The sequence below is a fragment of the Eupeodes corollae genome, chromosome 1 (assembly GCF_945859685.1).
Source record: "Eupeodes corollae chromosome 1, idEupCoro1.1, whole genome shotgun sequence".
NCBI classification, from domain to species: Eukaryota; Metazoa; Arthropoda; class Insecta; order Diptera; family Syrphidae; genus Eupeodes; species Eupeodes corollae.
This window is the reverse complement of record NC_079147.1, coordinates 254,927,702-254,942,741: the sequence shown is the minus strand read 5'-3', so window position 1 is coordinate 254,942,741 and position 15,040 is coordinate 254,927,702. Positions and strand designations below refer to the sequence as shown.

Sequence of the window (15,040 nt, the reverse complement as noted above, 5' to 3'; positions counted from 1 at the left end):
ATTGGGGCCGGCTGCATAGCGGTGTTAGAGATGTGATGGTGTGGGAAGAAATTTTGTGTTATGCAACCTTTGAACTGCAAATTATATCAACTACAATGAATGCGTTGTCTTACAATAGTTTATTGGAAAAGGTCTTTTTATGCTTTCATATCCTTATTAGACCCCTGCTGTGGACTTATCAACATGATTGTGCACCAATACACATTCCGGGTTCTCCAGATTTGAATATCATCGAAAATGTTTGAGGATGGTTGACATGTCAATTTTATCAATCAGGACAACAATATTCGAGTGTACCCGAACTTACTGAAGCCATCAAATTACCTTTGAGCTCGATTTCATTTAACTATAAGGCAAGCTTGTATACATCCCTTCCAATCCGGATGTTTGAAGTTTTGGAAGGGAAAGGTGGCTCAACTCACTAGTAAATATTTTGTTTGTATATAAAATATTTCAGTTATCTACAATTCAAGTTATTTTTGTAATACATTTTGTAAAATGTGTTTTACATTAAAATGTCCTTTTTAAGAGGCACACATTTTCGACTCTTTATTTTGCTGGTTTATGGTTGATTATAATTAGTTAACACTTTAAGCTTAAGAAAAAATCTTTCTTTGATCAAATTACTAAATTAAGTTTAATTTAAAAAAAAATAGCCTCTAACATGCTTGGTTTGGGAGCAACCGAGGATAAAATAACAAGGAGTGTACTATTAAAGTGGCGAGGAGTGTTTAAACGACTTAAAATACTTACTGTGATAAAATATTTAAGGAACATAAGACATTTATTATTCATTCAAAATGTACTCCCATCAATCATCTCCTAGGTCTGTATCCATGCGTACTCGTTTATGTAAAACATCAATTTTTTCAACGAAAAATTTCAAAATTGTATGTTTCAGTAGCGATAACAACTTATCTTGAATGTAATTTCATGTAGAAATAATAAATATCTATGCATCAGTTTTTTTGTAGTACCCATCGCATGCGTTGGACTGCCATGCCAGAGGTCTTGGGTCAATCCCTGCCTATGTCATCCAAAGCTTTTTTTGCTCGGGTACTGCCTCTTGAAAGGAACTGACAAATTCTTCAAGAGTAATTGATTGTTACGTCACCTAATTTTTAATCCATCAGTTCTTAGTTATTTTTGTTAAAAAAAGTTGTTAAGTGTATAAAAACATACCTAAAAGTTTCAAGAGATATTTTACTTGATACATATTTTTGAAGCTTTTTGTTTATCATAAAACAAAGCCGATTAAATTTTTCTTAAAAAACTACCAAAACTTTTTTTTAATATGTAGTAAAATAATTTCTTATTTTTTTGTAAATTTTATAGCAAAAAACTTTTTGAAATTAAAAAAAAAGAGTTTTTATAAGAATAAATTAATTTCAAGACCATATCTTTAATTTTTTCCAAGGTTTTTTTAATCGAAAATAAATATTTATCAAGTCTGAGCAAAATTTATTTATATTTATTATTTCTTAATCACTTACATTTTTCTTTAAAGTTTCCTATGTGTCAAAAACGTTATATTTCAATTAAAGTTAATTCATTTATTTATAAATGAACCCTACAGTAGTTGTTTTAAAGTCCTTTCTGCATCCTTTGAAGTTATTATCTACAAAACAAAGTTAATTTTAGGTCGATACCTCTGTTGGTTCTTGAAATATAGTCGACGATAAAGAACCTTGTATTTAGATTCTAGGGGTGTTGAAACATCGAATAATGTTAACAATTTCAATTCGACAAATCGGACTTATTACAATAACTTCCTAAGCGAAGTTAATAACTGAGTTTTACAAACTTGTTCCTGTATCCAAAGAATCTATTTAGAAAAATATCTCAAATTTTAAGATTCAAAATAAGTTTATCTTAAAATGTTCAAATATCATTTAATTTTTTTTTTATATTTTAGTTTCGTTGAAAAATGTTGAACAGTTGTTGAGTTATTGTGTTTTTATATATTTTAAAAATCCAAAAAACGAACTCAAATTTTTGATCATTACGTAATATTAAGACAATATGAGAGCTTTTTCCATGAAACAAAAACTATTTAAAATGATTTATCTGTCGATCCGTTTTTGAGTAAAAGTGGACTCAATTGACCAATGATTTAAGATGTTAAGGCGAGGATGCCTTCTAAAACTATAACTATTTCATTTCATAAAATCTAATAAAAAACACTATTTTCAATGGTTATGAACATTTTTACAAAAAATCAAAAAATTGGTAAACATTTGTTCTCTACTAGAATATCTTGAGATAAAATAAAGGCTTGGACTGCAAATTTATTTCATTTTATACAAAGTTTCGTTGAGCACTTTTTCATAAAAAAAACTGACAGCACAAAGACAAAACAGCTTAAACTTTAAGAAAGTATCAATTGCCTACTTTTCGGAGTTCCTGAATAATAATTCGTTTTATTTATTTATTATTTATTTTAAAGGGCAACAAAGTGTGTCGCATTACATCCTTTTTGTTAATTTTCTCTTTGATGTCATTTCTCAGGATCTGAAGATTAAAGACATTGGGTTAAAAAAGGATAATTATTCTATGCCTACATTTTTATAAGAACATAATAATATGAGTTTGTTTTTGTTTACATTGAAAAATATTTGTTACTGTATTTTTTTAAAGGTGTGGCATAAAGTTACAGCAATGTATGTCCTTAAGCGTTATATCTACAAAAACAGTATAAGGACACACAAAAACAGACAAAAACTAGTATCTTAATGCATTACCTCAATAAATTATGTCCTCAACGAAATCACTCATCTCTTTACTTTTTTGTACTGTTTGCCAATATACCAAACCATCAATTTTTAGATAGAAGTCAGTAGCAGATATTTTTTTTATTTTTTGTTTTTTCTTTGCCAACATAATAAATCTTCTGACATACATACCTATAGATATCTAGCTATTTATTTGCACTGAATTTTGGAAGTTTGGTATCCATATCCATAAATAAAAATAAAAAAAAGAAACTAACCTGTCAATGCAGCTATCAACGTATCGCTTGAAGTGACCCAGATTTTAATTATAACTTCAAACTTTATCGTTATTGTCTTTTCGAGGTAGAAAATCGAACAAAAAACATTAAATAAAATAGAATTTTTCATAACTAACATTAATCAAAATATTTTTTTTGAGCTAGTCGTATGTATGAATGAGGATATAAAGTTTGTTATCTGTTGTTTAAAGTATCCAAAGCAATTTATTTATGTAAATTTTGTGATTATTGAATCTAAATAAATGTATGTTGCAAGGAAAAAGAATGATACTACTTCCTTGGTATAGTTTTTGAGTGTTTTTATTAATCTTCATGTACTTATTTTAACTTGCCGATTTGCCATTGTTACAATTGTTCCGATTTGTCGAATTACTTACTAACTTACTTAGTATGTAGGTAGTCCTGTGTGAACTAGGGCCTTACCCAACAAACTTCTTCATCAGCTCGATCCCTAGCTAGATGTCTCCAGTTTCGCGCTATAAGTTGGGTGAGCTCACTTTCCACTTGTGGGCTCAGCTTAATCGGCGGTTTCCTGTCCAGTCTTTCCGGTCCGTAGCATTGGTTTCCATGCGTACTATCCTTCATTTCATACGGGACCGTAGATCACGCGAAGAACTTTTCTCTCGAAACGATTTTGTCATAGTTCATGCTTCTGAACCATATAGCAGGACGGGGATGATAAGGGTTTTATTTAGCGACACTTTGGTCGCTTTCACCTTGTCTAAAGCCTTTTTTGACAGCGAAAGGTTCTGTTAAGTTGTTTCCAACCTTAATGGAGTAGCGCACACTCTCTGGCTACAACAAGGTAATGCTTTGAGTCGATGTAAGCTCCTCGGAAAGTTTGAACATCCATGATGTCGATGCGACCCACACTGATAACTTCACATCCCGTCTGTCCGTTTGTCTTGCCTAAAAATGTGCTTAAAAACATGTAGGTTTTCGTTTTGGGTTAAAAAAGTTGTTAGTTGAATTATTCTTAAAAAAATTAAAATTACCAACAATACTTTTCATAAAGAAATAGTTTAGTTTGAAAATCTAGTTTTGTTAAATAGATTTTTAGTCGAAAACTAGTTTTTACAAATTTTAGTAGCATTTCTTAAATTTTTACAAATTGGATGAATGAAATTAATTTGGGAGATATCGAAAACCGAACATCAATTTTTACCAAGTTTGCGTAATATTGCCTGTACATTTTATTTTTTTTTCAAACAACGGACTGTTGGATTTTCATAAAAAAAAACTTACTGAATGTTGAAAGCAATATTTTCTCTAAATTTTACTGAATGTTGACAATATTTTTTTTAAAGGTAAAATTGGTTTAAGGCCAAAGTTTTGAAAAGATGTTTGAGTTGAATTTCAAATTTGAGTATTGGTTTTTTAGGTTTTTATTTTGTATAACAAAATTGTTAATTTGATTTTTCTCAAAATATTACATGATGCTAAAAACGCTATTTTTGGTTGCACAAAATTGTTTTGGAGATAAAATCATTTTGTATTAGTAGAATTTTCGAGGAGAAAAATGTTGTGGTATCACGTTACAATATATAATATAAAATTTAATTCAAGTGTCTAGCGTTTTTGGTTCGTAAGATATTAAGGGTAAACCAAAATTTTCACCATTTTTTTTAAACTGCTATAATAAAAAAAAACACATACCCAATTTTCTTAAGAGCCCTTTCTGCTTCTTTCTGCCTTATTATCTGTATAACAACATTTTAAGTCGATATCTCTTCTGGTTCTTGAGCTATAAACGTACGTACACACGCACGCACAGACATCTTTCTAAAAATCTTTTATTTCGACTCTAGGGACCTTGAAACGTCGAGAAATGTCAAAAATTTCACTTTGATGAATCTGACCCATTACAATAACTTCCTATGGGAAGTTAATAACCTTAAGACGTGAAAAAAAGGGCTTTCAAAAATTCAGTTGATGTTTGTTTCTATAACATTGGTATTGCTTGATCGCAAATATTTCACTAATAAATAATGGGACTTAAATTTAAAAAAATTAACAAAAATCAGCTCAATATTTTAAGAAAAAATGTATAATTAACTTCAAAAATATCTCCTATGTAAATTAACAATTTTATTTGTTTGCGTTTTCGAAGCATTTCCTCAAGCTAATATCTTAATCGATATTCAACAAGTGAATAGCAAGCCTGTTTTAGAACATCTTTTGTTGAATACCTTTCCAGATAAAATAAATCAAAAAAAGCACTCTTCATACTTAGCTTTACGTTAGTATTATGACCGTGCCACTGAAAATGTTAATTTATTGTTACTCCAAAGTGTTTGATTGATTTAACTAATTCTATGTCATCACTTTTTCTTGAAGTTATAAATTCAAGATTTTAAATGAATATATTAGTTGACTCATTTGTTTATTTGTGCTAAGAAATCCAAAATCGGGGCACCAATGAGTGACTTTATCAAACTCTTATTGCATCGTAGAAACCGCGGTTTCAAGACACATGAGTCTAAAAGGAGCAATTATGCAAAACCTGTGCTTTTCTTAAAAACCCGTAAAAATGCATCGGTGAAAACTATACAAGGAACCGGTCCCACTTCTGATTTTTGTGGTACAGCATGTCTGCACTTTCTTTCCTTTCTCCATAAAGTTCCAACTTTGATTTTACATGATTTTCCTATGGGATAGCTCTCAATCCATTTTAAAAAAAGGTTTCCCTAATGCAAGTTCTGTAAAGGACATCCAAAAGTTTATCGTGACTTAGCGGGTCAAATGCCACCAACATGACTAATACGTGATTGTCTTGATTGAGACTCATGTTTTCAGCATTATAGAATTAACCGAGAAGTCTTCCCAAACTTATACTTTTTTGAAATCCGTCTTCATTGGATTGCAGCAATTAAAGTTTTCTATAAATTTGTTAAGTCGTCTTACAACTATTTCTTCAAAGGATTGAAATTGACCTATAGTTCTGAATTTCACATCTGTATCTCACGAATTCTGACAAAAATATTTAACACTTTATAGGTACATTGCATTGTTATCAGAAAGTGTTAAAAAGTTCACCATACTATTTTTGAATTTCTTGCATTTATACAAAAAAAATCCTTTTTTTAAATTTTTAATTAAAATATTCATGCACCTGATCACAAGAACTGGGTCACTAGAATTCTATAAGTTTGGAGTTTGTGAAGAAAAACTTTTAGTACATAGCTACCACAAAAATTAAATATTTTAACTTTTATTTTGTATCTGTCTTAACTCTTCGATTCGATTTGCATTGGGTAAAAAGCCTGATGAAACTATATACGAACATAAATATTTGTTTGTCACTAATAAAAAATTGAAAACGAACAGATAACCTACTTTTTTGCATTCAAAGGTTGCCATATTTTTTGGGTTGCTAAATAGAAAGTTTTTTGTAGATTTTTAAAATGAGACTCTCTCAATTCTGTCTAACTATTCGTTTGCTTGAGTGGAAACATATTTTTTAATACTTCATTATTTTTAAGAGCACAAACTTTTTTTGTGACTTTTAACTTTTTCACTTGACATACAAAATATGACCACTGAATTTAAAAGGAAAGAATATTCAACCAACAAATGTTTAAGCTAAATACTTTTTGTAGGTAGAAAACTTTATATTTCATATATCAATACAATTTTAAACTAAAGTATGCCATAATTGTTTCATTTCACAAATTCAGTTGTTGCGACGTAAGACCTCGAAAATCTCTATTTTTTCAGTAATTACCATACCTTTTAAATTGTACCCCTAACTTCCTCAGCAAACTTCAGTGAACTAAAATGTATTTATAAGCAAAATACGTATTAGTATAATAAAATCCACACACTTCAAAAACAACTCAAACCCAAGTTATTAGCCTTAAAATTGCTGAAAATTTCAAGCAGGCTTTGTCAAAACTGAAGACACACATTATCAATAAGACAGCTCTATCAAATGCTTTTGAAAACGCAATAATCTTAATTTCTTCAAAACGTTGTGAAGATTTGTTTCACTGTAAGATGAACCATCAAATCTCTAGTGGATCTGTTTTTACAAATGCCGTATTCCCGGTCATTGAGAAGCCTTCGGTCTTGGAGATATTTGTTGAGCTGATTTTTAATCAGCGTTTTCATGATCTTGAAAAGAAGGGACATATGTAAGTGTGATCGACAAATGCCGTTTTCCATCTGCTTAGATCAAAGAAGATGGATGAAAAAGCTTATGCAGTGGTTTTGGCAGAATACTCCTTTATAGAAGAATCACTTTTTGACTGAAGAGTGAATATGGCGGTAGAGTTGCAATGAAAGATAGAAAAAGTGTCGCATACTAAAAATTTCAGTTTAAAAAGCTTAGAAGAAACGGACAAATATTTAAAGTGGAAAGTTAAAAGAAGTAATAACCGTCGAGATAAATAAAGAGAGTGAAAACAGTAAAAATTCAAATTAAGTATCGAAGAGAGAAAGTAGTTGGCAGTAAATAACAAATTGAGATTAAAAATATTTTTAGTATGCAGTTATTTAGAGCATATTAATAAAAGTTTTACGTTTCAATTTCTTCAAACATGATGAGCCATTTGCAAAATATCGGATTTCGAAAAAAATATATTTCATATTTCAAAAATAAAAACAGTGATATTTTGTATCATCAAATTTAATTGAGATATTATAAAAGTTTGTAGTTTGTAGTAGTACCCGTGGCATGATGGTTAGTGCGAAGGACGGTCATGCGGGAGCTCTTGGGTTCGATCCCTGCGTATGCCATCTAAAGTTTTTTTCACGGTCACTGCCTCTTTCGAGGAATTGACAAATTCTCCAAGAGTAATTCTTGGCATGAAAAAGGGCTTTCTCAAATTTGCCTTTCGGATTCGGCTTAAAACTGTAGGTCCCTTTCATCCCTGACAACAGTACTCGCACACAGAATTGATTGAGAGCTGTCAGTCACTAGGCCGTAGTTCTCAAACGGACTGTTGCGCCACCCAATTTAATTTATTTATTATGAAAGTTTGTGCCAAAAAATTGTTGAAATCGGTTTATTAGTTTTTGACAAAACTGAAAAAAAATAACGGTACTTTACCCTTCTGAAGCAATACAACATTTGTTTTATCTAAAGAAGAAAAATTAAGAAAAAAACAATTAGAGAAAATTTAAAAAAAAAATATGGGTTTATTTTTAAAAACATTCGACTTTTTGATTTTTGACTAAAAAATTTTTATGGGGATTATTGATATTTTTAGTCTTAAAAAACAGCAAAAAAACGGCCAAACCGAATCGGCTTAAAACTTTAGTTTCAAAATCTGAAGTTAATCGACCCAATGATTTGGGCTGTAATAGCTAGAAAAGACAAGCGGACTGCAACGGGAGACCCAATTTTTTCGACTTCTCTACCATCGTTATGTCCTGTTTGATTAAAATCTCGAGTTCAATATTTTTACGAACGCAAAATTTGCCATTTCTTTCTTTCTTTGGCACCGAACGTTTCCAATTTACTTTTATTTTCAAAACTAAATTGTTAGCGCCCTTAGTTTACATTTCAGGTCCCTGCGTAATCCAAAATTATTGTCATCAATTTAAACTTATTTTATCGACGAAAATCAATTATTGAAACCCAACCATAAACGATATATGTAAATGCGGAGTGATATTTCCGTTCGGAATCGACATAAAAAGTATAGATCCCTTCCATCCCTAAATTGACTTGCATACGGGAATGGTTGAGAGTTGTAACTCACTAGGCTCTAATTCTCTACGGAATGTTGCGCAAACTGCACTGTTGCGTTTTCGAATGTTAGAACAGATCAATGGTCTATTGCTTGTTTTTTTTTTTCTTGACATTTGTCAGCCATGTTAAATCATAAGCCATAAGTGTTTGCCTCGTTTTCACCAGTCGTGCTTGTTTGGTCGTAACGTTCGTTATAGTATTAATATAATTAAATATTGTTGTTGATTTCTAAAAAATATATTTTTGTTTTCCTATTTAAAGGATCTTAGTCTGACACCAAATAAGTTTCTTTTAACTTTAATATAGTTGCCTTACTTTGCCTGAATTGTTAACACTTTTGAATCTACTCACATTTAGTTTCGCATTAAAACCATTGGATTAAGAAACTGTTGTTGAACGCGCCTTAAACAATGACAGTTCCTCCGAAAAATTAGGGGAACAAACCTTCATCAAAAAGTTTAGCTGCCAAATGTCATTAAATGTTGTCCTTCCCGTGAAGCGAAATAGTTTTCCAAAATTTTTTAGCACTTAATAAAGGTTCGTCTATGTCGTATTTGGTTTGTTAGGCTCATTGAGCTTTTTCATAAAGAAAAACACAGAAATATGTGATGAAAGACGAAAAGGTATTATAAAAGTTAAAGTTAAAGTTGTTATAATTGAGAACAAAGGCAACGATTTAAGAATGATTTCAAGGAAAAACTCAGCTTGGGAAGCTGTAAGAGCAGGTATAATTTGCAGATGGTTACAACAGTACCTTGGTGAAAGGAGAGCAGCAATGGTCGCGAATGAAATTTTCAGCAAAAAAAGCTAGAACTAATAGGAAACAGGCCGTTAAAGTAACTAGCAATATGGTATCTAAAGCAGTTGCTGATATATCGGATACCTTAGTCAAAACCATTTTGAAATTTTGTTAAACTGTTGTTTGGCTTTGTTAAATTCTTCAGTTGATGGGGAAATTTATAAAATGAGTTAGTAACGAACCAATTCGTTTTAAAATGTTTTCAATTATCTTCCCTACAGTTGACTGTCCCATTCCATGTAAGGCTTCTGATGTTATAATAATAAATAATAATAACCAATAATCACTCTAATGAACGTTTCTTCAAAAAAATTAAGAGCTGCGAGCACTTAGGAATAGGAAACCCACGATTTGTTGTAGGATTTACTCCATCGATGTTTTCAACCAAAAACTGGTCTTTGGCCTTATCAAATCTATGTATTGAAAAGGAAGCCTGCATCGTCCAGCTCAGTGAAAGGGTCACTTCGTTTTTCTATACTTTAGGCTTCCGAAAAAAGTGCAGCACTAAAAATATAAAATTGGGTTTTGATGGTTTTAAAATGAAAGCAAGTGCTAAAATATAAAGATGGTTTTGAATGGTCTGTTAATTACGATTATTTATATAAATTTGTAGAGCTATTAACAATTGAGAAAAAAATAAAACTATAAACAAAAAAATATTCAAAAGTATTGTGTTATATCAGCAAATTTCGTGTGTCAAAACTGTCCAGTTTAAGAAAGAGCTCCTAAGAGAACCGTATGGCAATACGAGAAAGCCAACTGGGACAGTCTCAATAATTACTTCAGGATCTTTAACTTGTCAGTATGCTTCCTCGAAAGTGACGTTGACACCAGCGCTGATAAGATCACAAGTTTAATTCTTCTGGGAATGAGAACTTTTATCCCGTACATGGTTGAAAGCCTCAGACCTAAGGAAAATGCGTGGTTTGATTCTAGCTGTAATAAGGTTATTAGGGCCAAAGAAGTAAGTTTCCGTTGCTATAAAGCCAACCCTTCTGAGAAAAGTCGGAAAAAGTTGAAACAAGCCAGGAAGGCCTGCAACGCCCATATTCGACGGACCAAATTTTTTATAAGACTACAAATTACGGCAAAAAATACTGCAATGTCCCAAAGGCAGTTCAAATTTTTGGTTGTTTGTAAAAAACATGAGGAATTCTTCCTCGGTTCCTACGCTCCTATAAGATCTAAACACACATAAATCCGCTGGTCCGGATAGTATCAAGGCTATTGTTCTGAAATGGTGTTCTTCAACGCTGGCAAAGCCACTGCGTAAGCTTTTTCATCTGTCCTACTTTACAGGTCTCGTTCCTAGTGGATGGACAACTGCACCACACCTTCTAGTAACTGACCGATTGCACTTACGTCCCTTCTTTCCAAGGTCATTTAAACGCTGTTTAATTATCAGCTTAAGAAATATACCGAAAATCTAAAGCTTTTTAATGACCGACAATACGGCTTCCGTACTGGTGATCTCATGGTTCATCTCACCGAACAGTGCAGCAAATCTTAACATCGTTTTGAAGAAAGTAAAATTATTGCACTTGATATATTAAAAGCATTTCAAAGGTTTTGGCATCGGACTCTCTTACCGAAAAATCGTGCTTTTGGTCTCATGCATTGGATTAGTAACTTTCTTTAGAATCTTTATTTTATTTACCTTGATTCAAGTCTGAAAACCACAAAATAAATGCTGGTGTGTCCCAGGGGAGATATACCCCCTTGCCATTATCCATAAATGACACTTGCATCGAGGAAACTGAACATCTCGATATTCTCGGTATGTGTATCACCAACCACCTTCTGTGGAACGATCACATACGCGATGTCGCTAAAAATACCTCAAGGTGTTTGGGTTTCCTTAGGCGATGCAAGAAATATTTCACCTATTCTGAACTTGCTGTTATCTACAAGATTTATATACGTCCAATGCTTGAGTATAACTCCCATCCTGGGCTGGTGCTCCTGCAACTTACTTAAGACTCTTGAATAGTATTGAACGTAGAACATTTAAATTTATCATAACTTCATTTACTTCGCTTGAACATCGTCGTAAAGTTTCTTGTCTGACAATTGTTTAACGTTATTTTAACGGTTTATGCTCTAGTGAAATAGCCAATTGCATTCCTCCCCTTAAACAGTTCAACCGTAATATTCGCGCTTCTAGGAATGCTCATCAGCATACCGTCGCGTCGAGTCCTACTTCTGCCGTACTGAAAAATACAGAGATTCGTTCTTTAACCGTACTACGTGAATGTGGAATGCCTTACCGCACTCTGTTTTTCTAGTCATTCCAATATTCAGGAATTCAAAAACAATGTGCATCGACATCTCCTATTTATATTCCCTTAAGTGTGTTCTTATTATAAACAAAAAAAATTAATACATACGTTTTAAGCTAAATATCTTGAGAATAAAAGAAGATGCTGACTTTTAAGTTGTTCCATGTCATAGAAATATTGTTCTTAATATTTAAGCGTAGTGTTTTCCTTTTAAAATATATTGAATTAATAGACTTTTTATGCTTTCTTCCATACAAAGCTTTTAAATAGTCAACAAATAACTTTCTTTTCTTGATTTATTTGTTTTTATCATATAGCTATACACATTTTATTTTTATTTCAAAAAATCCTATCTCTCTCCTTTAGAAACAGAGAACAGACCAAAGTAATACACAAAAGTTGAATAAAGCCTGCACCTCACTAAACCTTTATATGTTTATAATAATTCAATCAACAACATCCTTAACATCCACCGTTGAACTCCCGCCTCACAAATAAAATCACGCGAAAAATAATAAAAAAAAACATCTCTAGTGAACTGCGAGACACTTTTACGATCGGCAGGCACTTATTTCGAAATAAAATTATTTTCATCTCTTGAATCAAATGAATACAAATATAAATAAATACAAAATATATAAAAATAAAACAAATTATTTTTTTTTTGCTACACAACAAAAAAAGCTTCTTTTGAGTTTTTTTTTTTGAAACACACAAAATCTGCAAATTCGATCTCGAGAAAATTAGCTACGAAATTTTAGTCTTTCGCGATTTTTTCAGCTGATCGTTGATTTAGCGTGCGTTTGTGATCGATAAAACTAAACTACCAAAACTACCGTTAAGTTTCTTTCTTATTTGAAGAAAGAAAGAAAATAAATAAAAAAAACTTTAAATCAAAAAGTCAAGGTATAAATACAACTGTCAAAATGTCAAAGTGTCAAACTAAAAATTGACTGTTAACATTGATTTTCTAAGTGAAATGACTTCTTTAAAATGTTCTTTTTGCCTCAGGGGACCATAAAGTGTGTGCGCGATATTGACAGACATTCAGACGTCACTGAGTGTCGCTGTCACTATAACCGTCAGCGTCATAGTCCACTGTCACAATTCACCGTCACCTTGGTGGTATTTTTAATCCCCAAAACGATGATGAGTTGGTGTTTTTTGTCACATTGAATTCTAAAATAGTCTTAAAAGAAACAGAGAGGAGAGCGATAGAGAAAAACAGAGACAAAATGCAATCATTTTAAAAAATACCCAATATCTTTTGAAGAAGGTGTCTAGCGATATTTGGGGCACTGGCGGGCAATGCACGGTGTTGGTATATGTATGTCGCATGTGAGTGAATGACATTTCTGTTTTTGTGGGACAAACATATCCAATCCACACAAATATTATTTTCCACGTCCGTTTCGGAAAACGCAAACAAATTAATCATGAAGACTCCACCGTTTCCGAGAGTCCTTTTAAGAGGATTGAGTTTCTTATGGGCGTTTGGCGTATAGAGCGGTCGGTCAGTCGGTCGGTGGGTCGATGGGTTGGTCTATCTCTCGGATGAAGGTCGATAGTGGTTGTTGTCCTCTTTTTGGATCCGTTAATAATGTCCGCGTGGTTGGATAACCACAAGTGACCCAATTTTATTTCATTTTTGGATTTTGTCTCCGTATGGTAGATATCGTTCGTCCTGTCGTTGTTGCCATATGTACTCATTCGGTGTCCTTTATTTCTTTTTATTGTTCCACGGTTCAGATTCCATTTCCATTCAGTTTATCCATTGTGTGTGGTTCATGCCCAACCATATTAGATTGGGATTTATTGTTCTTTTTTTTTATTCGGTAGAACAAACGATTAAAAGAAGAGTTCCAGTTTTCTAACGAACGAAATGAACGTACGAACGAACGAAGGATTCGAGATTTAAGAGCATTGTTTTCCTGAGTTTATTGCTATTTTCCACAGAATTTCGTTTATATCCTTACAAACATTTATACATATGTATGTATATGGGGATGTATTTATGTATGATGATGTTTAAAAGGGTGACTGAATTAAGTTTTTGTGTAATTAATGCACCTTAAAATGGGAATCGTGATTTATATTTTCAAATAAGGATAAGCAAAGCACGTTTATGTATCTTCAAATGTATAAACGAATATAAAGCTATTAAAGTTCGGTACATGTTGGGTGTTTCAGATTTTGGAAATTAATCTGACATTATTTTGGAATAATGTGGTTTAATGTTAATCTATTTATGTTTTGGATATTTGGAAAAAAAAAAACTCTTTAGAAAATTAATTAAAAAAGCGTTTTTATGGAGAGTTTTTTTTTTGTATCACGCGCCCAAAACTTTCAATGTTTTATCATGACAAGACATTGGTTCTTTCAATAAATGATTAAAATTTGGTACACAATAATTAAACTTTTAATTTAATTTTCTAATCCTATCGTTCTTTGATCTATGTATGTACCGATAATTGCCAGTGTCTATTAAAGCCGATTTGCTTAAATTTGGTACATACCATTTTTATGTTATTTAATCAATAAATATAATCGGTTCACATAATGAAGAAAATTCCCGTGCGTTGGACTTCATGCAAGAGGTCTTGATTTAAAGCCCTGCCAGTGCCATCTTAAATTTTTTCCACGGATACTGCCTCTAGCCAGGATTGAACAAATAATCATGAAAAGTGTTTTCTCAATTTAGGCTCTATTTCTCAACGGACTGTTGTACCATCTAATTAATTAATATAAAATAAAAGCTTTCGGGGCCGGAGCCATGGTTGCCATTCGTTCTACACTATAAAGCCATTTCAGTCGTTGAACTTGTATTCTTTTCGCTAAGTCTACGTCGTTGTACGTACAGTTCGTACAGCTTGTCGTTCAATCTTCTCCTCCATTACTCACCTTGCATGCATACGGGACCGTAGATCATGCGAATAACTTTTTTCTGGAAATGAACAAAGTTGGCTTTAATCCGTTTTTGTCGTGCTTCATGCTTCTGAACCGTATAGCAATACGAGGATGATAAGAGACTTATATAGCGCGACTTTGATAGCTCGAGAGAAAAAACCCAAATAAAGAGCGGTTAGCAAGAGTAATTCTTCGTTCTTAACATGATTTATGCGAGTCGTAGTTGAAATATTCTCTAGGTTTTAATACTGTACATCAATATTATAAATACGATATGCCCAAACACTATGGTGCGTTCAAAATTTGGAAGGACAAAAAACTGTATATTAATACAGTATTTAAAAAATATT

General features: G+C 32.1%; 1 protein-coding gene across 3 annotated transcripts in view; it reads left to right on the top strand.

Annotated features, from left to right (window-relative positions):
- Positions 1–15,040, top strand: part of LOC129941431 (uncharacterized) — a 182,687-nt gene that overhangs the window by 106,574 nt on the left and 61,073 nt on the right. Inside the window, exon 1 of one of the 3 annotated variants that reach the window (XM_056050054.1) lies at positions 12,550–12,689. The exons of the other annotated variants lie outside the window; for them this stretch is intronic. The gene's annotated coding sequence lies outside the window, so the exon portion shown is untranslated. Of the gene's footprint in view, positions 1–12,549; positions 12,690–15,040 lie in introns of those variants that run through there. 3 annotated transcript variants of the gene reach the window in all.